Source organism: Oryctolagus cuniculus, chromosome 4 (genome assembly GCF_051225735.1).
Source record: "Oryctolagus cuniculus isolate XC-2025 breed Fujian yellow rabbit chromosome 4, ASM5122573v1, whole genome shotgun sequence".
Lineage (NCBI taxonomy): Eukaryota > Metazoa > Chordata > Mammalia > Lagomorpha > Leporidae > Oryctolagus > Oryctolagus cuniculus.
In genome coordinates, this window is record NC_142870.1 from 91,199,277 (window position 1) to 91,223,726 (window position 24,450).

The 24,450-nt window shown below is 39.9% G+C and overlaps 1 protein-coding gene across 36 annotated transcripts in view; it reads right to left on the reverse strand.

The window, feature by feature from the left end:
• Positions 1–24,450, reverse strand: part of LPP (LIM domain containing preferred translocation partner in lipoma) — a 736,836-nt gene that overhangs the window by 539,463 nt on the left and 172,923 nt on the right. For 35 of the 36 annotated variants that reach the window (XM_070072379.2, XM_089330868.1, XM_051859193.3 and 32 more), the window contains one exon: positions 10,292–10,345. The exons of the other annotated variant lie outside the window; for it this stretch is intronic. The gene's annotated coding sequence lies outside the window, so the exon portion shown is untranslated. The remainder of the gene's footprint in view (positions 1–10,291; positions 10,346–24,450) is intronic. 36 annotated transcript variants of the gene reach the window in all.

Genomic DNA, 24,450 nt, shown 5'->3' on the forward strand with positions numbered 1-24,450 from the left:
AATTCTATATGCCTATAAGTCTCATACCCATCCTAGAAACAAGCAATAAGTAGAAGGAAAAACCATTAAAGAACACAGCCATGTGCTTTTTGTATTGTGTACTACGTCCAGTGCATTGTGCCAGGAGGTATAGGAAATGCAGAGAAACAGAAAGTAGTCCTTACATTCAGAGCCCTGGTAATACCTGTGGGATAGGGGGAGCACACAGGGAAGGAGAAAAATCATGCAAGGATGGAAGTGTCAAGTGAATTTTAATTATAAAGTGAAGTCCAAGGCCGGTGCCGCGGCTCACTAGGCTAATCCTCCGCCTGCAGCACCACCACACCGGGTTCTAGTCCCGGTCGGGGCGCCGGATTCTGTCCCGGTTGCCCCTCTTCCAGGCCAGCTCTCTGCTGTGGCCAGGGAGTGCAGTGGAGGATCGCCCAAGTACTTAGGCCCTGAACCCGCATGGGAGACCAGGAGAAGCACCTGGCTCCTGGCTTCGAATCAGCGCGGTGCACTGGCTGCAGCGCGCCAGCCGCGGCGGCCATTGGAGGGTGAACCAACGGCAAAGGAAGACCTTTCTCTCTGTCTCTCTCTCTCACTGTCCACTCTGCCTGTCAAAAAAAATGAAGTCCAGTCTAAGATTGGCTTCTAGAGCCAAAGAATAGACAGAGAAGGCTGCCCCAAGATGAGACATACACGCTGGTCCTCCAGGCAGGACAGCAAGGTCCACACAGGTAAGACAGAGGGAGGTGACCTTTATAATAGATCTGGTTTTATTCATCAGCTTTTCACTGCTATGATGAAATACTTGAGGCAGTCTAATATATAAAGGAAAGGCCATAGACCCCATCTGATGACAGCCTTCTTGGTGGCAGAATCCCAAAGCAGAGCAAATATCACATGGAAAAAGACAGGGCGTAAGCTCGTTTGTATATATCTGCCTCTATCCTTCTAAAACCACTGAATCATGGGGGCTCCAACTTAATGGCCCAGTCTGAACTAATCACCCCTACCCCCAAGCACCATGATTAGATTAAATTTCTACCTCCTTAACAGCATCCGCATAAGACTTTGGGGGACTGCATGGCCAAATCATATTCAAATCATTGCAGCAGAGGGGGCATCAGTATCCACAGTTGGTGAATTTGAGTTGTTTTATGCTCTAGATCACTTTAAATAGCCCATGTTTCATTAAAGGCTAGAATAACAATGACCTACCTGCTACCAGAATGCTAGGTGGTTAGCGGGAAGAACACTGTAGCCAGGGCAGACAGTTGTTCTGACTTCGCTCCATGGCCACTAGCAACTGCCCAAATTCAGCTAAAGTGGCTTATCTAACTGTAATAAAAAACAAAATCTAGTAGAATTTCAGCTGAGGTTCTTCAGGATTCCTGAAATCTGGGTTGACCAAAGCTCACATTTTGCAGATGAAGAGACAGAGATTCACCAGAAAACACAGGATTTTCCTCAACTACGCGTTTGTGTTCTTTGACCAATATTCACACGCTTTGGGGTTGAGCTTTCTTGCCTTTCAGAGATTTACTCTAACTCCCTGTAATATTTCATCAATGTGTAATTAATTATTTAAAACCTACTCTAGTCCCTACTTCTTTAAGAAACACCTAAGATAAAAAGTGTTCTCCAAATTTTCTCAGTCTCAAGATGGAATGTTTGAGCTTGCACATTGTTCTGAGTTTAGACTGGTCCTCACCAAACTCATCTCTGTATAACTGCAAGCTTTCAATTTCTTAGCAAACCACCTTTCTTACAGGTGCTAAGCAAACGCTACAGAAGAGACAGATCTGGAACCTGGTTCTCTGACATTCAGCCAAGTTCTTGCTCAAACATCTCATACTGCTTTTGATCAGTACAAGCCTAGATACATGCCATCCCCAGGGCAGCCAAAATAGTTTCAACCAACTCTAAATCCACCAAGTGTTTTACTAGATGGACTAAATATGTAGCAAAGATAAAACAAAAAAGAAAGGAGAGGAGGAGCAAAGGGCATGGACTACAAATTGGATAAACAGCTCTGCCTAGTAGCTAAAGGATGCTGGTATTGTCATTCCAGTTTTACACATAAGAAATCTGCAGTGCTGAGATACAGTGGCGGGCCAAGGGCCTCACACAGAGTCACTGATGAAGCAGGGAGGCCCCAGTGCTGTGGTAAACTAATAAACAGAGCCTCAACATCTAGTTACCAGTGGGGCAGGCCCGCTCAGGCTATTGCAAAGGATGAGAAACATCTGGAAACAAGGAGCCATAGCAGCTACTTGTAGCAAAGGTTTTATATTGAGTAGACACTCAACTAGTTATGTCTGAGTAAAAGCATGGCAAAAGATTTATGAGACAGAGCTCTGTAGCTCCAGAGGCAACCCAAGGCATGTATCACATGGGAATTTTTTTATTAAAATAAAGAGAACAGATTTCATGTATTTCATAGACACAATTCTAGGAACATAATGATGCTTCCCTCCCTGTCTCCCTGCCGCCCTCCCTCCTCCTTCTCTTTTTTTCTCATATGGGAATTAAAAAAAAAAAAAAACATTAAAACACACAAGAACTCAGACGCCAGCACATGTAGCAATGGCCCCAGCCAGACAGCAAAGGCATATTGGCACCACTATAATTTGTCCATTCACCAATATGCTTCCCGAAAAACACCCATATGCTTTCTTTTAGCTTCCATATGCTTTTTAAAAGGAAACTAAAATATTTCATTAGTTTTCAGTAATTAATAATTACTTATTTCACAATAGTCACCCTCATTAAAAAACGAAAATAACTGATTAAGCTGCAGGATCCTGGCTTTCAAGTCAAGCTTATTTTATTTTATTTTTTCATTCTTCCCCTTGAGGAGTTGAGTAATAGAGTAAAGCAGCCAGTGTGGAAATATTCACATTATTGGGAATGAAGAGTTATCATACATACAGCCCAGCATTCCTCTTGACTGAGACATCACGGCTTAATGAAAAGAATATGGACTTAGGATCAGAAAGCCTTGAACTCCAATTCCAGCTGGACCCTTTGAGAATAGTACTTCTGAGGAAATGGGAGGCGTTGAAAAGATAAAGCTTGCTAGATCCCTTCAACCCAGTCTTCCATATTCCCAGGGAGAAACTCCATAGGGTTCCCACTCGCCATCTCCAGGCATGGGTACAGCGTGCCCCAAGAATGTTGGCAGCAGGCCAGGGCCAAGAGCCTTGATACTGTTGTGGGGCCTGAAAGAACACTGCTTCAGCTCTAATGAGTATAGGAACTACCTGGGGATCTTGTTAACCAACAGACTCGGAATGGGGAGGTCTGGAGTGGGGCCCGAGGTTCTGCATCTCTAACAAGCTCCCAGGTGACGCTGATGCTGCAGATTCTCATACCAAACACTGAGAATCAAGGACCTACAAAGTGTCAAGATGAAGCTGAGAAACACAGCCTATGAAAAGTGGACAACTGTGACAGGGGTTACTAGTCATACGGACACTCATTCCTCTGTGTACTGAACAGCATTGTGGCATTTCACTAAACATCACTGACATACCACCAGTAGGGTATGACTTCCATTTTACAGACAACAAAGCTGAGGCTCAAAGGAATCAAGTCATTTATCGAGGACCAAGTGCTTAATAACGTTGAGCTCCAAATCCGAGATTCCTATGGAGTGCTGGTATAAAGTCTGGTTCTAAGTCTGCCTTTATGTGCAGGGAGGCACTCACCTGCGGCCTGAATTTTAACACATCATGCTTCTTCTACGAGCCTCTGTTTCTCCATCCGTACACTAAACATGCTGCCCCTGACCACCGCGGAGGCCTCTCCCATCTCCTGTGCTGTCTTTCACTCCTGTGGCTCCCTTACATACTCACGGTGGGTCACCGAGCACTAAGGACTAGCTTCACACATGTGGCAGTCATTACAACTTGGCAGAGTCCACATCTGAGCGGCTCACATCTGCATTTGTGCTGATCTAAGCATGGTCAGAAGTCTATCTCTGTTAAAAGTCCCACGCTCCATATAACATGGGAAAAACAACAAACAGATTCCCCAAAGCATTGAAATTCCAATTCAGTAGATAACTCACAGTATGATCAGGGCACTGTGACCCTAACTAACTCTTTGTCCCCTTTTTTCACTTCTAGAGACCATTAACCTGCAGAAGTTGGGAAAACTTTGAGTTCCTTATAGTGCATTTATGCAGTTGTCCAATATTTTTTAAACTGCCTTAAAGTGCCAAGAACTTAATTAATGAATGACCATTCTCTTACAAGTGATTTAAAATGTGCAGTCTTGTCCCTCTCTCAAGTCCCATAGCACACATTCTCTATGCCCCCTGGGGACCCATTTACTATTTTCCACCAGAAATCTCTTTGGTTTAGACATTTGTTCATTGTTCTTATTCATATCCAGTGTTATCTCTGGAGGTAGATAGATTTCAGAGAAGATAATGGATTTAAACCTAGACTTTGCTGTTTATTATCTATACAACTTTGGACAAATTATTCAACCTCTCTGAGCATAGTTTTCTTTTACAAAATGGGGGAAATAAGTTTCTAATGTATTAAAATGATAAAAAATTTAACAGATTGTGGGTTAAAAGTGCATGTGAGTGAGTAACTGAATTCTATAAGTAGAAAGCAGGATGAAAATTTCAATCTTACGGGCAGGCTTTGGACACAGCCGTTAAGACATTGGGTAGAACACCTGCATCCCATATCAGCGTTCCAGCTCCACTATGGAATCCAGCTTCCTGCTGATGTACAACCTAGGAGGCAGCAGGTGATGGCTCAAGTACTTGAGCCCCTGCCACCCACGTAGGAGACCCAAATTGAGTTCCTGGCTCCTGGCTTCGATCTGACCCATAACTATCTGTTGGGGAATACACCAGTGATTAGGTTCACTCTCTCTCTCTCTCTCTCTCTCTCTCTCTTTCTGTGTGTGTGTATGTGTGTGTGTCTGCCTTTAAAATAAAGACTTTCTTAAAGTTTCAATACTAAAATTCAACAGTGTGAGACTTGTGAATGTCAATAATTAATGCTAATGAGTAAGGGTGACACTCAGCAGAACAATAGGTTAACTGTGGGAAAAAAATCCCACAACAACAGGAAATGAAAGTCATCCAAATGTCATCTCAGACTTCCCACATAAATATCTTTTGCTTAACCTAGAATTCATATATGGTCTTCAGAGCATCCACACTGCTCCTGAAATGATAAACAGTAATCTCTGCAGGTGTGCATTTTTCAGATATTTCATGGATTCATCTGAGTTTCAAAAAGTTCCATAATCCTCACCCTATTCCAAGCACATACATGTGTCACGTACACACACACGCACACACACACATGCATGTTAAGAACCATTGCCTTAAGAAAGTCCTTTGACAAAGACTTGTCAACTGACAGCGAACATTGATTTACTAAGACAAGGCTGAGGGATTTTCAAACATGCTATTTAGAAAGTATGGGTAATAGAAGTTACAGTAACACCACTCCAAACCAGAGAGATGGGGCTCTCAGTTCAAGACATGGGTTGGCTGCAAACTATGGGGCTGTAAACCTGAGACTCATGCAAACCAGAATAGGAGCAAGCTTTGACATCATCTATTCCACCTACCTTCCTCCACCTCGAAAATGAAGAACCGAAGCTCAAAGGGAGCCTATGCATTGACTGACATCAGAGCAAATACATAAGAGCCAGGATTCGAACCTCAGACTCCATAAAATAATTTTTCCTCTGAATCTCTCTCCCATGAGGTTTAAGATAACTGCTTAGATTTAACTTCCCATTCATCTGACAGATAAATCCTACTGTCTTCTCCGTCCCTGGAAGTCCCATGAAAATATGAGTTGGATCTTGGCAAAGACTGTACTAGCTGCTTCCGAGTCCCACAAGAACAAGGCAGAGAAGGGTCTGAAGAGTGAGCAGTTGGTGTCAGTCTTGCATAGCTGCGGCAGTAGGGAACTGCAGGCCTGAAACTCATGCTCATTGTGCTGGCAATTACTCTCCTGTCCTCCTGCTTGTTAATTTCTCATCTGTCTCCTCTTCATTAATGTTCCCAACTACAGGGAAAACAGCAAGCTAACTTCATGGTCAGCTTCCTACAATTCACTGGATCACAAAAGGGCAAGAGGCAGGTGGAGAAGACAGTAGTGAAGACAGGGTCAAATAACCTCTCAGGAAGGGCTGCACGGGAATCCAGTGCCTCCTGATAAACACAGAAAGCAGAGGCCCGCTGGAACCTGTGTGCCACTACCTCACGGAACTAAAGACGATGCCTGGAATCCACCTAAGTGCTAAGGACATCTCACGGCCTTGCGTTGACATAGACATTGGATTTTCCTCAAAGACAATGGACTTTCAAATATTGGGAAGAGAATGGACAATTTACACAAAGATACTTCTCTATTAAAACAATGATAAAAGATAGAATTTTAGTCTACTAACACTTATACAAAATAGACTCTCTCCCTTCCCCAAAATATCCATCTCCAAAATGAGGAGCCCTGGCTAAACTGATTCTTGAAGTCTCTGGCTTTCATACTCTGATCTTTCTTCCCACTTCCAATGATCCACCCTGAAAAAGGAACAGAAGAAGAATCTACCTCTTAATACTGTTAATAGTCAGGGGGCCCACACTGTGGCAAAAAGGGTTAAGCCACTGCCTGCAACACCAGCATCCCACACGGGCACCAGTTCCTGTCCTGGCTGCTTTGCTCCCAATGCAGTTCCCTATTAACAGCCCAGGGAAAGCAGTGGAAAATGGCCCAAGTATTTGTGCCCCTGCCACCCATGCAGGAGACCAGGATCAAACTCTTGGCTTCTGGCTTCGAACTGGCCCAGCCCTGGCTATTGTGGCCATTTGGAGAATGAACTAGTGAATGGAAGATCTCTCTGTCTGTCTCTCTCGCTCACTCTCTCTTGTAACTCTGCCTTTCCAACAAATAAAAATAATTTTGTAAAAAATAGTGTTGGCCGGCGCCGCGGCTCACTAGGCTAATCCTCCGCCTAGCGGCGCCGGCACACCGGGTTCTAGTCCCGGTTGGGGCGCCGGATTCTGTCCCAGTTGCCCCTCTTCCAGGCCAGCTCTCTGCTCTGGCCAGGGAGTGCAGTGGAGGATGGCCCAGGTGCTTGGGCCCTGCACTCCATGGGAGACCAGGAAAAGCACCTGGCTCCTGGCTCCTGCCATCGGATCAGCGCGGTGCGCCGGCCGCAGTGCGCCGGCCGCGGCGGCCATTGGAGGGTGAACCAACAGCAAAGGAAGACCTTTCTCTCTGTCTCTCTCTCTCTCTCACTGTCCACTCTGCCTGTCAAAAAAATAAATAAATAAATAAATAAAATTAAAAAAAATTAGTGTTAATAGTGGATATGTTTACCAGATCCTCTAACAAGATGCCCCAATAATGGAACAATATGGATGGAGGAAGATGGATTTATTTTTCTACTCTAACCATAAATTACATGCCTTTGGAGTTATGACAACCAATGTATAAATGCCCAATCATAGTGTACAGATCATTCAAATCACTTGCTGCTCTTCTGAAATGTAAAAGTAGTAAAAGCTAAACAGCAGAATAATTATTTCCACACACAAACTCAAGAGTAGCCATGGGACTTTCTTATGATTTTAGAAACATGAGAGCAGGATGGAGAAAATAAAATCAGATATTTTTTAAAAATCCATTGAACTAGAAGTAATCCATGTCCATGATCAATGGACAGCTTTGCTGCTATATGCTAACCGGGATCTCAGTGAGAGAAGGCAGGTGACTTAGTCAGGGTGACAGCCAGTTCACATCAGAGCTGGAATTATATGGCTTCTGAAATTATATGGCTTCTGGAATTATATGGAATTATCATGGCTTCTGGCTCCAAGAACATATACCACATTGCTCTGCTTCTACGAACCAGGAGATTCTATCCAGGTAAGTAGGAAAATAATTTCCTTTTTAACTATGGCTCTATCTCCACTTCAAAAAACAATAGCTCTCTGCTATGGCCTGGGAAAGCAAAGGAAGATGGCCCAAGTCCTTGGGCCCCTGCTCCCATGTGGGAGACCCCGAAGAAGCTCCTGGCTCCTGGCTTTGAATCACTGCAGCTCCGGCCATTGCAGCCATCTGGGGAGTGAACCAGCGGATGGAAAACCTCTCTCTCTGTCTCTACCTCTCTCTGTAACTGTCTTTCAAATAAATAAATAAATCTTTCAAAAAAACCAATAATGATTAATTTAGTTTAAGGTAGACTGGGGTTGTTTCCACCAAATCAGAATGAACAATTCATTCTGGCAATATAGACAAGTCCTTGAGAATTAATGGAGTATTCATCCCCTAATGAATCACCCTGTGGAAAACATGGATAATCAACAGTCTACAGAGGCCAGAAGCCTGTTCTTGTTCCAGTACAGATCTTGCCTATTAAAGAACATTAGGTATCAGCTCTAAATAGTAAACAGAGTATACCATTTCAGATTCCATGAAGTGCAGCTTTAAATAGCTTTGGTTTGGAAATGGGACAGGGAACACACCACAGTCAGTGGAGCCACGTTGAAAGCAGAGGAAAAACAATGATTAAGCTCATTAAGTAGGTACCTGTTGACACGTCTACTGCCAGGTCTAATTATTTATTTAAACTGTTATTCCTTCTTCGTCACTACCACTGATTCCAATTAATACAAGACAATTTTAAATGGCCACAGCACACCCCTAGAATATTTATTTTGCCACCTCCCCAAGGCAATTTGAGAAGGTGCTATCCTTCCCTTCCCACCAGCTCCTAGCCCTAAATGATAGAGACAAGGCATGGACAGATAAAACTTCTCTTCACAAGAGCAACTTTTGTTATCTTTTAACTCTTACTTAAAACCCCTCTTTATAGTTTCAGGATGGGTTTTAGTTGGGAAGGGGGACATAGCTAGCCCCATCTTGAAGCTTTTTCTATTAATATTTAACAACTGGCATCTGGGGGAGGGTGAGTATGATTAACTGCCATTTTCTAAATGAGCAACATGGTGCTGTGCATCACACAGTTGTCAAAAAAAGACAGGAAAGGTTTACAAGACATTCATTTCTGATACTTGCATTTCTCATGAAAATAATACACTAGACAGGAGCCTTTTGCATGGTCATTTTGTGAACTAGAGGGTTACTAAAAGACAGGCAGGAACCATGCTTTTATTTTTTGTTCTGACTTTTTCTAGGAACCTGAGCATGATGTGTTAATTCATACAAATGATGAGTATTAGCTTTGAAAACTATACTAGCCTAATACCCCAATTTCCACTCTGCCCAGATTGGTTAAGTCCTCCGAATATGTAGCAATACCAATCAACTGCAATGTTTTTCAAAAGTCTGTGCAACTACGGTGATGTTTGCACTTCAGCATTACAGAAATAACACCAAAAGCATAAAATATTCAATCAAACAAATGTTTACAGTACTTTAAATAACATCAAATCTTATACAAAGTGATGATCCTACAGGACCTGCTGTTAGGAACACCATTGAACTTCTTTTCCTCTTTTTGACTGGGCCTTCTAAAGATTTCTTAGAACACAGAAGAGCTCACCAGGAGATGCAGATATCATCAGGTTAGCTCCAAAACAAATCACATTTTGCAAATTTTACAACTATGAAGCTCCCTTTTAATAAAATGTTTCTTTTCACTGCCTTCTGTTTTCTTGGCAAAGTCATGATGAATACGTTCTTCAGATAAGAGCTTATCGCCTCCACATCAGGCCCCAGGAGAGTGGAGTAAAGACACAATTGGTCCTAGGTTTCAAAAGCTTCTAACTTCTTCTGTGCACTTAGGGATTTTTTTCTTATTGTTGTTGCCGACTTGGATTATAAATTTGGTGATGATGAGTTTGGTAGTGATTAACCCTACCAGAAATCTTCAGCCCCTTCAGAGCAGGGTAACACTGGTACTATAGTATCATTAAAAGCACTCAATCAAGGGTCAAGTAATCCGGTGAAAAGCCCTCTGGCACATACTAGTCAACGATACAATAAAATAGGCAAGAACACAGTAGTCCACAGCATATCACAGTTTAATCATATCACAGTTTAATCACTTGGTAAATCTGAGTCTTCTATGTTGCCCAGATACTTGATACTAAACCTTAAGAGCTAGGAACTAAACGGGAAAAATAAATCAAGAGGCCATAAGAGGAGGGAAACTCACATTCTGGCCATTTTACGGGTTCTGTTGTTCATGAAGCACCTTTGTATTTCTTCTATTATGAGTGAAATCAACCATAACCATTACTGACTCCAGTGCCTACTGGCATTCCACAAACGTACAGATGCCAGTCGTCTCTTACCTCAGATGGCTGGCTCTTACAGGATCAGTGCACACACAACTGCAGCGCTAGTGTCTGTAAATGAAATGGGTGAAAGTTAGTGTTGGGCACTAATTCTATATTCATTAACAACCAGAACTTCATTATCTCTATAGCAGCTTCTTGTTTTAGAAAACATCCTCATTTCCATTATTTTTACTCCATCAAAACCCTAAGGGGAAGCAGGAAGAGATGATTCTACTCACTTCATAGGTGATGGAACCAGAAGCTCTCCCAGGGAAAGGAAGGAAGCAGCTGACCTCTCTCATCACTACCATGTGAGAGGGGTATGGTTGCCCTCACTTTACAAATGCAGAAGCTGAGGTTTAGGAAAGGTAAGTGGGGACAAGCACTTGGCACAGCACCTAAGGCACCAGCTGGGAAACCCACATCTCTTTTCAAAATGTCTGGGTCCTACTGTTGGTTCTGCTTCTGATTTCAACTTCCTGCTCGAGCCTAGGAGGCATCAGGTGATGGCCCAAGCACTTGGTTCCCTGCTACCCACATGGGAGACCCAGAATGAGTTCCTGGCTCCTAGCTTCAACCTGGTCCAGCTCCAGTTGTGGCGAGCATTTGGGGAATGAACCAGTAAATAGGAAGATCAATATCTCTTGGTCTCCCTTTGTCTTTCAGATATATAAAAATTTAAAAAAAAAAGGGGGGGGGAAGGCAAGCAACATCTCCAAGACTGCACAGTATAGTATGCGGCGGAGTGTATGACTGGGACCCAGGGCTCTGCATGCTAGCCCAGGGCTCTTTCATTTCTAACTTAGATTCTCCTAAATTATTAAACTGGACAAACACAAGGTCACACAACTCACTGACTTGGGCCACAAGGCTTGTGGAAGGGCAAGAATCAAGTAGAACCAGCTATTTGATGACATGAGGAAGTGGGAAAGCCACATGGGGTGCAGAGCCAGACACAATTACCCAACTTTTATCAATGAATTTAAGTGACTGAACTCTAGGGGGCAATTTCCTCATATGTAAATGAGGATTATAGTGTCTACTTTTGCTCTGGAAGATTTTATGCCATAGTGTGTGCCTGCAGTGGTATAGAATATTCTAACATTTCTTCCTGAGATCCCATCCTTATACGAACACAGAATAATGTTATGCACATACAATGCTAAAGATTATCTCTGGGGGCCAACGCTGTGGCATAGTAGGTAAAGCCACCGCCTGCAGTGCCAGCATTCCATGTGGGTGCCGGTTTGAGTCCAGGATGCTCCACTTTTGCTCCAGCTCTCTGCTATGGTCTGGGAAACCACCAGAAGATGGCCCAAGTCCTTGGGCCCCTGTACCCACGTGGGAGACTCAGAAGCTCCTGGCTCCTGATTTTGGATCAGCACAGCTCCAGCCACTGCAGCCACTGGAGAATAAACCAGCAGATGGAAGACCTCTCTCCCTCTCCCCACTCCTCCTCCTTTCCCCTCTCTCCCCCTCCCCCTCCCTCTCTCTGTGCCTCTCATTTTCTCTCTGTATAACTATGGCTTTCAAATAAATAAATAAATCTTTTTTTATAAAAAAAAAAAAAGAGTATCTCTGGGCTGGGTATTTTTTTCATTCATATTCTCTGGTTTTAAAAGACCATAATATTTACCTAGGTCACTCTCACACAACTGATCTAAAAACCAACACAATCAAGAACTTTTCATTAGAAGAGACAGGGTGTCAACATTTTAAAATCCCAAGCCCCCACCCCCAAAAGAGTCACTGCTTTAGCTGGAAGATCTGCTGATGCATCACAAATTGAAAGTCTGGGCCTATAATCAGAGAGGTTCAGAAGAGAGATGGAGCTTCCAACCGGACTGTATAAGTAAAGGGAACGTGTTTTAATAGAATGGACAGATTTATTGAGAAAGGCAAGGCCCCTGGAAAGTTTCGATGAAATATCCTGTTTTCATAAAGGACTCAAATCAAATTAAGAAAAGAACATGGCTGACAAGACGCCCTGCAAGAAGCTCATTATCTGCCACCAAAAATCAAAACATTAACCTTACTTTAATGTTATTCTTTGTTTTACGGCTTAGAAATATGACATTAGAACTCAAATCACTCACATGGCAACTCCAATGAGACCCTAGGATACTGACTTTATAAGTGTAGAAATCAAACTTCAAAGATCACATACTTAATAATGAGCAGATATCTGGATACTAAAACCAGGAAGCACCATCGCAGTCCCATGCTGCAGCTTCCTAGTTGGAGCCTGCCATTTAAAGAGAGTAACTGAACATCAGGAAGGGAACACAGAGTGTATAATATAAAATTCAATTACGAAAGCACATTTATGTTGACTTCAGTCACAAGTGAAAGGCGAGAGAAAAGACTTCACCATCTGTGGTCTAACCAGAAGGTGACACATTACTAGGCTGAGGCAGAAGACGTGTTCAAGGCAGGGTTACCATGAGCACCTGCTGAGGTCTCCCCAGTGAAGTTTCAGAGATGCAGTTCTTCCAGCAAAGTGTTGAAACATAAGCCACAGAAAGAACTAGAATCTGCACCGGTGAGATGTTGCGCTGGGTCCTTCATCACTAAGTCCCTCCTTAAGTTTTCTAGCTATAAAGGTCCCCAGTCCTCTTCCCAGGATTTGCTTATCACGTGTCCTCAAAAGCTCCTGTGTATTTCATAATGCAATGTAGTTGCCATCAATGCACAAAGACATCTGGGGCAACTGACAAATCCCACACTAGCCGCTTGGTACTGAACCCAGTTGTTCTTGGCTGTCTCTGTGTATTTCACGACTGTGGACCCAGAATCTGGCATGTCTACATACTTTTGTCAAACCATTCATCCTCTCCCAAGAAAAAGGTTCTCACCTCCAGAAGCAATTTCAGCTGAAATTATATAAATCCGTATAAATCAACCTCAAACTTACAAAACTTCAAGTTATTATTAACCATGCAAAGCTAGACCTACCAAACCTAGATGATATTGTGATAGGGCTATTAATAATTTCTACTGTAATTTGGGAAAAGAAAAACAAATTAAAGGAAGCTGAGAAAAAATGGAGAAGCAAGAAAAATGACAGGGATTAGGAAATAGTAAAAAGAAATGGAAGGACATGGGAAATAAGAGCAGGGAAAGGGGTCTGTTCAATGGAGTTTTCACAAGCCATTTTATCCTCTGAACCCACTAAAACACCACAAGACAAATCTGAAGCAGGATGCTGATCCTAACATTATGAACAAAAATTATAACAAATTATGACAAAGAAGCATTAGACAAGCCTAAAAATACCTAATACTTCATATTTTGTTAGTGTCATAGTATAAATGAGCAAATATGACAGAGCTTTGTAAAAAAAACAAAACAAAAAAAACTTTCAGGGCCAGCCAGCACTGTGGCATAGTGGGTAGAGCCACCACCTGCGGTATCAACATTCCATATGAGCATTGGTTCTAGTCCCGGCTGCTCCACTTCTGATCCAGCTTTCTGCTGTGGCCTGGGAAAGCAATGGAAGATGGCCCGATCCTTGGGCCCCTGCACCCATGTGGGGAGACCTGGAAGAGGCTCCAGGCTCCTGGCTTCAGATTGGCATATCCCTACCCATTGCGGCCATTTGGGGAGTGAACCAACGGATGGAAGCACTCACTCGTGCACGCTCTCTCTCTAACTCTGCCTTTCAAATAACTAAATCTTTAAAAAAAAATAAAAAAGAAAAATATAAAACTTTCACTGGGCCGGCACCGCAGCTCAACAGGCTAATCCTCCGCCTAGCGGCGCTGGCACACCGGGTTCTAGTCCCAGTCGAGGCGCCAGATTCTGTCCTGGTTGCCCCTCTTCCAGGCCAGCTCTCTGCTATGGCCCGGGAGTGCAGTGGAGGATGGCCCAGGTGCTTGGGCCCTGCACCCCATGGGAGACCAGGAAAAGTACCTGGCTCCTGCCATCAGATCAGCGTGGTGTGCCGGCTGCAGCGCGACCATTGGAGGGTGAACCAACGGCAAAGGAAGACCTTTCTCTCTCTCTCTCTCTCTCTCTTTCTGTCCACTCTGCCTGTCAAAAACAAACAAACTTTCACTAAGCCAATAAAATATAACTGGGTATCCCTGTTGACCTTGATGCTCATTCCAAAGAGAGGACATTATATTGAAAAGAACACTAGAAGACAAGACTTGGGTTTTGATCTTGGTACTATGATTTGCAAATCTTTTATTAGAACTTGTATGAAGTATACATTTCCATTTTTTTAAAACTTTTATTTAATGAATATAAATTTCCAAAATATGGCTTCCCCCCATAACGTCCCTCCAACTCGCAACCCTCCCCTCTCCCACTCCCTCTCCCCTTCCATTCACATCAAGATTCATTTTCGTTTCTCTTTATATACAGAAGATCAGTTTAGCATACATTAAGTCAAGATTTCAACAGTTTGCTCCCACACAGAAACATAAAGTGAAAAATACTGTTCGAGTACTAGTTATAGCATTAAATCTCAATGTACAGCACACTAAGGACAAAGATCCTACATGAGGAGTAAGTGCACAGTGACTCCTGTTGTTGACTTAACAAATTGACACTCTTTATCCAGCAACCTTATCCATGCAAAAAACCTAAACCATTGCAAAAAGACTAAGAATCACTGTGCCTACATTTTGTGCATTTTTGTAAATATCATAGAGCAAAGATAAAGATTATCTATGTTAATGGTAAAGAAATTATCAATGTTAACATTTGTTAGAACTGCACAATTTTAAACATGGAAATACATCCCCAGAAGTAACTAAAATGTTTGTTATTAATGGGTGCCTTTGACTGCATCAAACATGCAATGCCCTCCACTCCAGTCATCAAATCCCATTCAAAGAATACTTTCAAATGCACCCTCTCACCTGCCACACTAAAATACTTATCAAGAAAAGAACATATTCCATATCTTATGAATGACTTGATTGTCTCATTAAAGTAATGTTTGCCAGTATTTAATTGCTTCCCTCCCTGATTTTAATTTCCTCGCCTGTCAGCATTGATCAGAGGCACTGAAATCTTCTGACATCCTGGCTGATTGTGTTGGGATTAATCAGATTTTTAAAAAGTAAATTGCTTTGGCCTAAAGGTAATGTTAAACGTTAATGTGATATTTATAAGTGTCCTATCAATGGAACTCACAATCTAGAAATTCAAAGACAGCCTTTAGGAATTCTAAGTAAAAATGTAAGTAGCGTTCAAAGTTCCAGCACTGGATTTTTAGATCAGTACAGTCATGCACTGCATAATGAGGTTTTGATCAACAATAGATCACATATAGGACAGTGGTCTTGAATTAGATTATAAAGGGGCAGAAAAGTTCTTATCCCCTAGTGATGTCATAGTGAATACATTCCTCATATTGTGGTGCTGCTAGTTCAAACAAACTTACTGTACTGCCAGTTGCATCAATGGGTAGCAATACAATTACATACAACACATAAAACATATTAAGTGACTATAGTATTGATTTGTGTATTTACTATACTTCTTATGCAAAACAGTATGTCATTATTTTAGAGGTTATTCCTTCTACTTATTAAAAAATGTTTACTGTAAAATAGTAAGCTATGTTACACCACCAGCAGCTTCACACATCTTGACTTTAACACTTCTCTTGATAGATCTGAGTGAAAAAGAAATGCTATCTTCAATTAACTTTACACACATGTTTAACTCTGTTAAATAAAGAGTTAACATAGTATACAAAAGAAAAAAAACCACCCTGTTCCTCAACAGTCAAGACAAGGGCTATTCAAGTGCCAATTTTAATCCTACAGATTGCTTTTAGGTGTTCTATTAGTTATTACAGATCAGGGAGAACATATGGTATTTGTCCCTTTGAGACTGGCTTATTTCACTAAATATTATGTTTTTCAGATTCATCCATTGTTGTAAATGACTGGAATTCATTTTTTTACCACTTTGTAGAATTCCATAGTGTATATATCCCATAATTTTTTATCTAGTCTACAGTTGATGTGTTGGGTTTATTCCATGTCTTCGCTATTGTAAATTGAGCTGCAATAAACATAGGGGTGTAGATAACTTTTATTTACTGATTTCATTTCCCTTGGGTAATGAATTCCAAGGAATGAGATGGCTGGGTCATATGGTCAGTCTATATTCAGATTTCTGAGGTATCTCCATACTGTCTTCCATAGTGGTTCTAAAAGTTTACATTCCCACCAACAATGGATTAGGTTGTTTGTTGATTTCTGTATGAAAGCCATTCTAAAATGGGTGAGGTGAAACTTCATTGTGGTTTTGATTTGTATTTCCCTGATGGCTAGTGATCCTAGGCATTTTTTCATATGTATATTGATCATTTGGATTTCCTTTTTGAAAAATATCTGTTTGAGTCCTTTACCCATTTCTTCAATGGGTTGTTCATTTTGCTGTTGAGTTTCCTGATCTTTTTATATATTCTGGTTATTAATCTTTTATCAGTTGCATAGTTTTCAAATAATTTCTCCCATTCTGTGGGTTGTCTCTTCACTTTCTTGAGTGTTTCTTTTGCAGTACAGAAGCTTCTCAACTTGATGTAATCCCACTTGTTAATTTTGGCTTTGATTGCTTGTGCCTCTGGGGTCTTTTCCAAGAAAAAGACCTGTGCCAATGCCTTGCACAGTTTCCCCAACATTCTCTAATAATTTGATGGTATTGGAATGTAGATTTAGATCTTTAATCTACTTTGAGTGGATTTTTGTATAAGGTGTAAGATAGGGGTCTTGCTTCATACTCCTGTATGTGGAAATCCATTTTTCCCAGCACCATTTGTTGAAGAGAATATCCTTCCTCCAGGGATTGATTTTAGCTCCTTTGTCAAATATAAGTTGGTTGTAGATGCTTGGATTGATTTCTGGCATTTCTATTCTGTTCCATTGGTCTATTCATCTGTTTTTGTACCAGTACCAGGCTGTTTTGATTACAGATGTCCTGTAGTATGTCTTGAAATCAGGTATTGTTATGCCTCTTTTTTTTTTCTTGTATAAGATTGATTTAGCTATTCTGGGTCTCCTGTTTCCATATGAATTTCAGCATTATTTTTTCTATATTTGAGAAGAATGTCTTTGGTATTTTGATTGTTATCTCACTGAATCTGTAAATTGCTTTCAGAAGTATGGACATTTTAATGACATTGATTTTTCCAACCCATGAACAGGAAGATTTTTCCATTTTTTGTATCTTTATTTCTTTAATATTTTATAATTCTCAATGTAGAGATCTTTGACATCTTGGTTAAATTTATTCCAAGCTATCCGATTTTACTTTGTAGCTATTGTGAATGTGATTTGTCTTAGAAGTTCTTTCTCAGCCATGGCATTGTCTGTGTATACAAAGGCTGTTGATTTTTGTGTATTGATTTTATATCCTGTTACTTTACCAAACTCTTCTACGAGTTCCAGTAGTCTTGGTGGAGTTTAGATTCCCTATATATAGAATCATGTCATCTGCAAATAGGGATAGTTTGACTTCCTTTTTCACAATGTATATTCCTTTGATTTCTTTTTCTTGCATAATTAGTCTGGCTAAGACTTCCAGGACTATACTGAATAGCAATGGTGAGAGTGGGCATCCTTGTCTGGTTCCGGATCTCAGTAAGAATGCTTCCAACTTTTCCCCACTCTATAGGACGCTGTTGGTGGGATTGTCATAGATTGCCTTGATTGTGTTAAGGAATGTTCCTTCTATAACCAATTTGTTTAGTTTTCATCATGAAAGTGTGTTGCATTTTATTAAATGCTTTCTCTACATCTATTAGATAATCATATGGTTTTCGTTCTTCAGTTTGTTAATGTAATGTATCACATTGATTGATTTGCAAATGTTGAACCATTGCTGCATACCAAGGATAAATCCCACTTGGTCCAGGTGAATGATATTTCTGATGTGTTGTGGATTCGGTGGGCTAGAAATTTGAGGATTTCTGCGTCTATGTTCATCAGGGAAATTGGTCTGTAGTTCTCAGTTGCATTTTTTTCAGGTTTAGGAATCAAGGTGATGATGGCTTCACAGAAAGAATTTGGGAGGATTCCCTCCCTTTTGATTGTTTTGAATAGCTTGAGAAGAATTGGAATTAGTTCTTCTTTAAATGTCTGCTAAAATTCAGCTGTGAAGCTACCCAGTCCTGGGCTTTTCCTTGTTGGGAGGGTCTTTATAACTGATTCAATTGCCATCTTGATTATGGGGTTGTTTAAGTTTTCTATGTCTTCATGGCTCAACTTAGGCAGGCTGTATGTGTCCAGGAATCTCCATTTCTTCTAGGTTACCCTATTTGTTGGCATATAGCTCTTTATAGCAATTTCTGATTATTCTCTTTATGATAGCATCATCTTCTCTTGCACTTAAGTTCACGTTCTTCTTTGCATCATGGCCCTAGGAATGATAGGCTAAACCATATAAATACGCACCATATACGCTTGATGTGTAGAAGGTGGTATCATTTACGTTTCTTTAGTACACTCGGTGATATTCATACAATAAATCACCAAACAACACATTGCTCAGGAAAGTATCCCTGTCACCAAGCAATGTAAGACTGTTCTTTGGGGAAAAAAAATCCATCAACAAGTTCTCAATGGGCATGTAGCATTTGTCAGCAGGCACTTTGGGGTAAACAAAGTATTAAGACAGAAAGCTACCTCAGAAAGTTTGGGGAGACTAATAAGAATGAATTAATGAAATTAAGTTCACCTTCACTGGAATAGCCATTTGGGCACTGAAAATTTACATTTTTATTTATAATTATTGACAAAAGCTATATACATTGTTGCTTCCACACAGACTAATTGACTGCTCTTCAATGCAACCCAATGAAGTATAATTAGTGTTAGTACTGGTAGCAATCTTCTGCAATAAAGGGACTCCTTTCTATACACCGGATTATGGGCAAACTTGGTATTGTGATCAATTAAATCAGACAATACAGCATGATCACTTTTGGGATAGAGGAAAAAATATTTTAAAATCTTCTATGTATAGTTTCTCACTGCTAATTTTTGCGTTAATATCTATCAGAAACAATGCATATGGCACTCAGGAATCCCAAGTAAATGAGATGATAGTGAAATACTCTATAAGGCAACCTAGCATCATAAGATTATTTCTATGTGTCTATGTTGCTATTCCTACTTGGAAATACAGAAATATGCATTAATGTAAATTTTAGGTCCCCAAAGTGTGTTATTGTGTTGATTCTAGGCCTCCAAAATTTTATAGAAAAATGGAAAATGTTGCATGCATGCAACTGCAGCAGAAGAGGGAGTCAAGAGTAACACATGGATCCTTTAAGTTGCTTCTTACAAAAATGGTTTTATAACCAAACATTGCAAACCCTAGTATGTGTTCTGTCTTTCTAGTTGAACACGAGCTCTTCAGCAAGCTCTAAGTGTTAGCTCTGATGTGAAGACTTTCTGGACCCAAAAAGAGTTGTACAAAGCGGTTCCTTTTAAAACTACCATAATGCTTGCTTTCATATCTCTACCACTAAAATTGTCACATGGCCTTAGCACTTTAGTATATCATGCATCTTAAAGACAGTTTGTTGTATAGCTTCATTCCTTGAATCCTACTCTAAGTACAACACCTGTTCCTTAACAGGTACTCAAAAAATGTTCACTGAATGAATAAATGGATGGATGGATGGCTAGATTGGTGGATGGATGAATAACATTCTATGTAACAACTTAATACCTAGCCCAATATATATAGGATGTTAGTTTATTGAATTGCAATTAACTGAGCATTTAATTTATCAAGATGTATTATTCAACTAAATGCTTACAAAAGTTATTAAGTAACCCTAAGTTAGGGGTTCAGTGAAGAATGAGACAATTTACAATAAGCCATTTATCATTATCCCATTTTAAGGGTGAGTAAATGGTTTCATAGAAAACAAAAGCTGAACATGAGTAGAAATGTAGGCAGCATGGAGAAAATTCATAGAGAAAAACAATATTTGCTAAAAAAAAGTTCTGTTCTATATACAAAATAAAAAGGGAAATAAATCTAGAAATAAGAATTTTTGTAGAATGGATACTAATAACATCCATAGAAGGGGAAAGAGGAGAGACACCATGACAAAGGAACTCTTAAAATAAATTCTAAATGCCAAGTGCATCTATATAAAAAATAGAAATCTCTGGACGGATAAAAGACAACAGAAGTAATCATATACCACATCTTCTTTACTCATTCATCCATGGATGGACATTTAGGTTGACTCCAGATCTTGGCTATTGTGACAAGTACTGTGATAAACATGATAGTGCAAATATCTTTCAAATACTGATAGCATTTCCATCCGATATATTCCCAAAAGTGGGATAGTTGGTTCATACAGTAGATTACTTTTAGTTTGCTGAGGATCCTCCATACCATTCTCCATAATGGTTGTACTAATTTGCATTCCCACCAAAAGTGTATCATAGTTCCCTTTTCTCCATATGTTCACCAGCACTTGTTATTTTTTATCATTTACCTAATAACCATTTTAATTGGAGTCATTCACAATAGAATGTTACCTATCACAAAATAGAATGAAACTCCGACACCTGAGACAAAATGGATAGAAGTGGCCATCATCGTTTTAAGTGAAATAAGCCAGACACAAAAAGTCAACTACTGCATGTTTTCTCTCACATATGGGAGCCATAAAAAAAATTATTCAATATAAATCTAAAACAATGATTACTATTTTACTGAAATAATGATTACTAGAGGTTAGGTAGGTTCAAGGGATGAGAGAGATGATATAGTGGGTACCAAACAGTCAGGTGAAGGTAGTGGGCTCTGGTGTTCACAGAGGAGTCAGGTAGCTATAGCCCATGATGAAGGAAAAGGAAGGGCTAATTGCCTGGTATACAACTGGTTTTGCTGTGTACATCTGCTGAAATACTGCACTAAATCCAATAAAATACAAAGGTTTTCATGTTAATCCACAACCTACAAATAAATTAATAAAATGGGAATTAAAGATAATATTTATTAAACATATGTTTCAGCAACTGAGTCAAACATTTTACATACTGTAATCCTTCCTACTCTAGGAAATCATTATTACATCCACTTTCAAGTCTTAGTTCTTCAACTGTGAATTCACACATCTAATGAGTATGGGTACTAGAATTCATTCCTCAGCTTTTAGACACACAAACTCACACTGTAACTAGCATAGTGTCAGAGAAGAGAAACAGACTTTAAGGAGTTAGAAAGCATTATGAAAATCTGTAAGGAAATGAAGAAATGAGGAAAGTACAAAGAACATAAGTATCAAAAGTGTTCTAGGCATGCAGGTGGCAAGAAAAAGTCTGAACAAAGAAGCATACAGAGAGAATTAAAGCTATCTTTGAATATTGGAGGACATGTCATGAGTAAGCCATATATATTTTTTGAAAATATGCAACTTTAGAATATTGGGATGAAACAATGGGAGATCTAGTTTCAGAAAAATACGAAGGACAACTTTCAAAATGATGCTGTCTGGCAGTAGAATAAATTACCCCTCAAAGAACTGAAAGTGTTTAAATAAAGGCTAAATGGCCATCTGTTGGAGAAGGTGTGGGTGATATCTGGTAGGAGGAGGGAGTATGCATTCCAAGACTGGCATTGCAACTTTGTGTTTAAGAGGTTTCCGAGTCCAACAGTGGGAGCTGGAAAGGAAGTAAATCACCAAAGGCCCAGGATTGGTGAAGAGCTAATCCATAAGGATAGTATAAGGTCAAATCAGGCCTCGTTTTGGAATAGTAAGACAAGACACCAAAAAACAATCAGAAAGAAGTCAGCAAAGTTAGGTTCAAATAGCTCACAAGTGGAAAAAGACAACTGAGTATTAGAAAAGTAGGAAAACTGGTATTTTATACAGAACATCCAATTCATTTGAAAATAGTAATTTGAGTCAACAAGTATGCTTTCATGATTTCTAAGATTTATTCATATATGTTCATATACATTACCACATGCAATCCCCTTGATCTCCCCAAAAATCTATAAAACAGAAGAGAGGTATTAAAGAGGACATGCAGTCTATGGGTCAGTTCTATTGGCTTCAACAACATTTTTTAGCACAGTTTCACAGTCTGGCCAGTCTTTGCTGAAAGAAAGAGATTGCATAAAATCTCACCTTAGTCAAAGCAACATTAAGAGAAGTATTTATTAGGCAACTTCCCTCCTGTAGGCAACAAAAGGAAGGTGGAAAGGAGGGGGAGGGGAAAGGACAATAAGAAACAGGAATTTTGATGGAGAATAAAAGAACAGAGGTAGGCTGTCTCATGAGATGACTTGCAGTGATACAAAAGAGTGTAATTGTGTGGACAATTTTGTTTCCTGTGACTTTTAACTAATTTAATCTAGAGAAGTGTGTCCTTCAATGCAAACTCATTGATTCTTTCTTCCATACAAAGCTAGAACTCTCCATCTTGCCCAGAAAATGAGTAAGCATTCAAATGCTTCTGTAACTTCCTTCCCAGACTTGCCAAAGACAAAACCTATTGTGTTTAAAGATGCAACCTTGATTACTACTGAAAAGTGAAAGGATATGGTGAGTAGCAAGTAGAGAAAATATGCAGTGTTTAATACTAGAAAAAAGTGACTCATTCTTAAGTTTAATAATTACATATATTTTTCATCACCATCTTTGAGCAAGAAGTTAGTTATCATGAAATATCTGAAACTGAAGCAAGAAATCAAGAGACTAATTGGATCTGGTTCTAGCACTGTCCCTAATTCATTATACACCTTGAGCAGATGTCTTTCTGCTAACCTCTTTTGTAAGATGAAAGAACTGAATTACTTGTCTTTTATAAAAATTTTGTATATATTAATATAGTATTGATGTATACCATAAATATATACAATTTTTGTACAATGTGATGTTTTGATATATGTATACTGTGGAATGACCATGACCCAGCTAATTTACATGTTAGTCAACTCTATACAATTACCATCTTTGTATACATATGTGGACAAAATTTAATATATGATCTAGCCCCTTGGCAAATTTAACATTCACAATATAGCATTTTAACTATCATTCCCATGCTTTATATTAGAGCTCCAGATATTATTTATCATAATTTCATAACTGAACCTCTATATCCTTTGACCAATGTCTTCCCATATCTCTTCTCTCTAGACACTAAAAACCACTGCTCAACAGTGCTATTGTTATAATTTATATCTATATACGAGATCATGCTTTAAGATTTTTATTTATTTATTTTAGAGGTAGAATTACAGAGAGTGGAGAGACAGAGAGAAAGGTCTTTGATCTGCTAGTTCACTTCCTAAATGGCTGCAACAGCCAGAGCTGGGCCAATCTGAGGACAGGAGCCAGTAGCTTCTTCTGGGTTTCCCACATGGGTGCAGAGGCCCAAGTACTTGGGCCATATTCTCCTGCTTTACCAGGCCATAGCAGAGAGCTGGATTGGAAGAGGAGCAGCTGGGATATGAACCAGCATTCATAGGGAGATGCCAGTGTCCCAGTTGGAGGCTTAGCCTACTATGCTACAGCACTGGCCCCTTCATGCATTATTTATTTTAATGCTTATTCCAATTGGCACAATATCTTCCAGGTCAAACCATGTGGTAGCAAGTGTCAGTACTCCCTTAACTATTTTATTAATTTATTTGGAGAAAGAGAGAGAAGGAGAAATAGATAGAGCCCCCATCTGCCATTTCACTCCTCAAATACCCGCAACAGCTGGGTGTGGACCATCCTAAGGCCAGAAACCTGAAACTCAATCTGGGTCTCCCTCATTGGTGGTAGAAAACCAAATAGCTGAGCCATCAACCTGCCAATTTCCAGGGTCTGCTTCGGCAGAAAGCTGAAACCAAAAAACAGAGCCATAACCCAAACCCAGGGACTCTGATATGGGATGTGAGCATCCAAAGTAGCAGCTTAACCACTACATAAAATACCCTTACTTCCTTCTTTTTAAAAGCTGAATATACACACACACACATACACACACACAAAAAGGGACTTCAAAAATTTTGTAGAAAAGTGAAAATAAGAATTAAGTTTATTCTGGTGCAAAAAAATTGAAATTTATGCAGCATTCTTTCATAACATTCATTTTCCATGAATTTTTTGAAGATCTCATGGGTATGTGTCAGTGTGTGCGTGTACTAAATAGATATATATCACAACAAATGGATGCATAAAA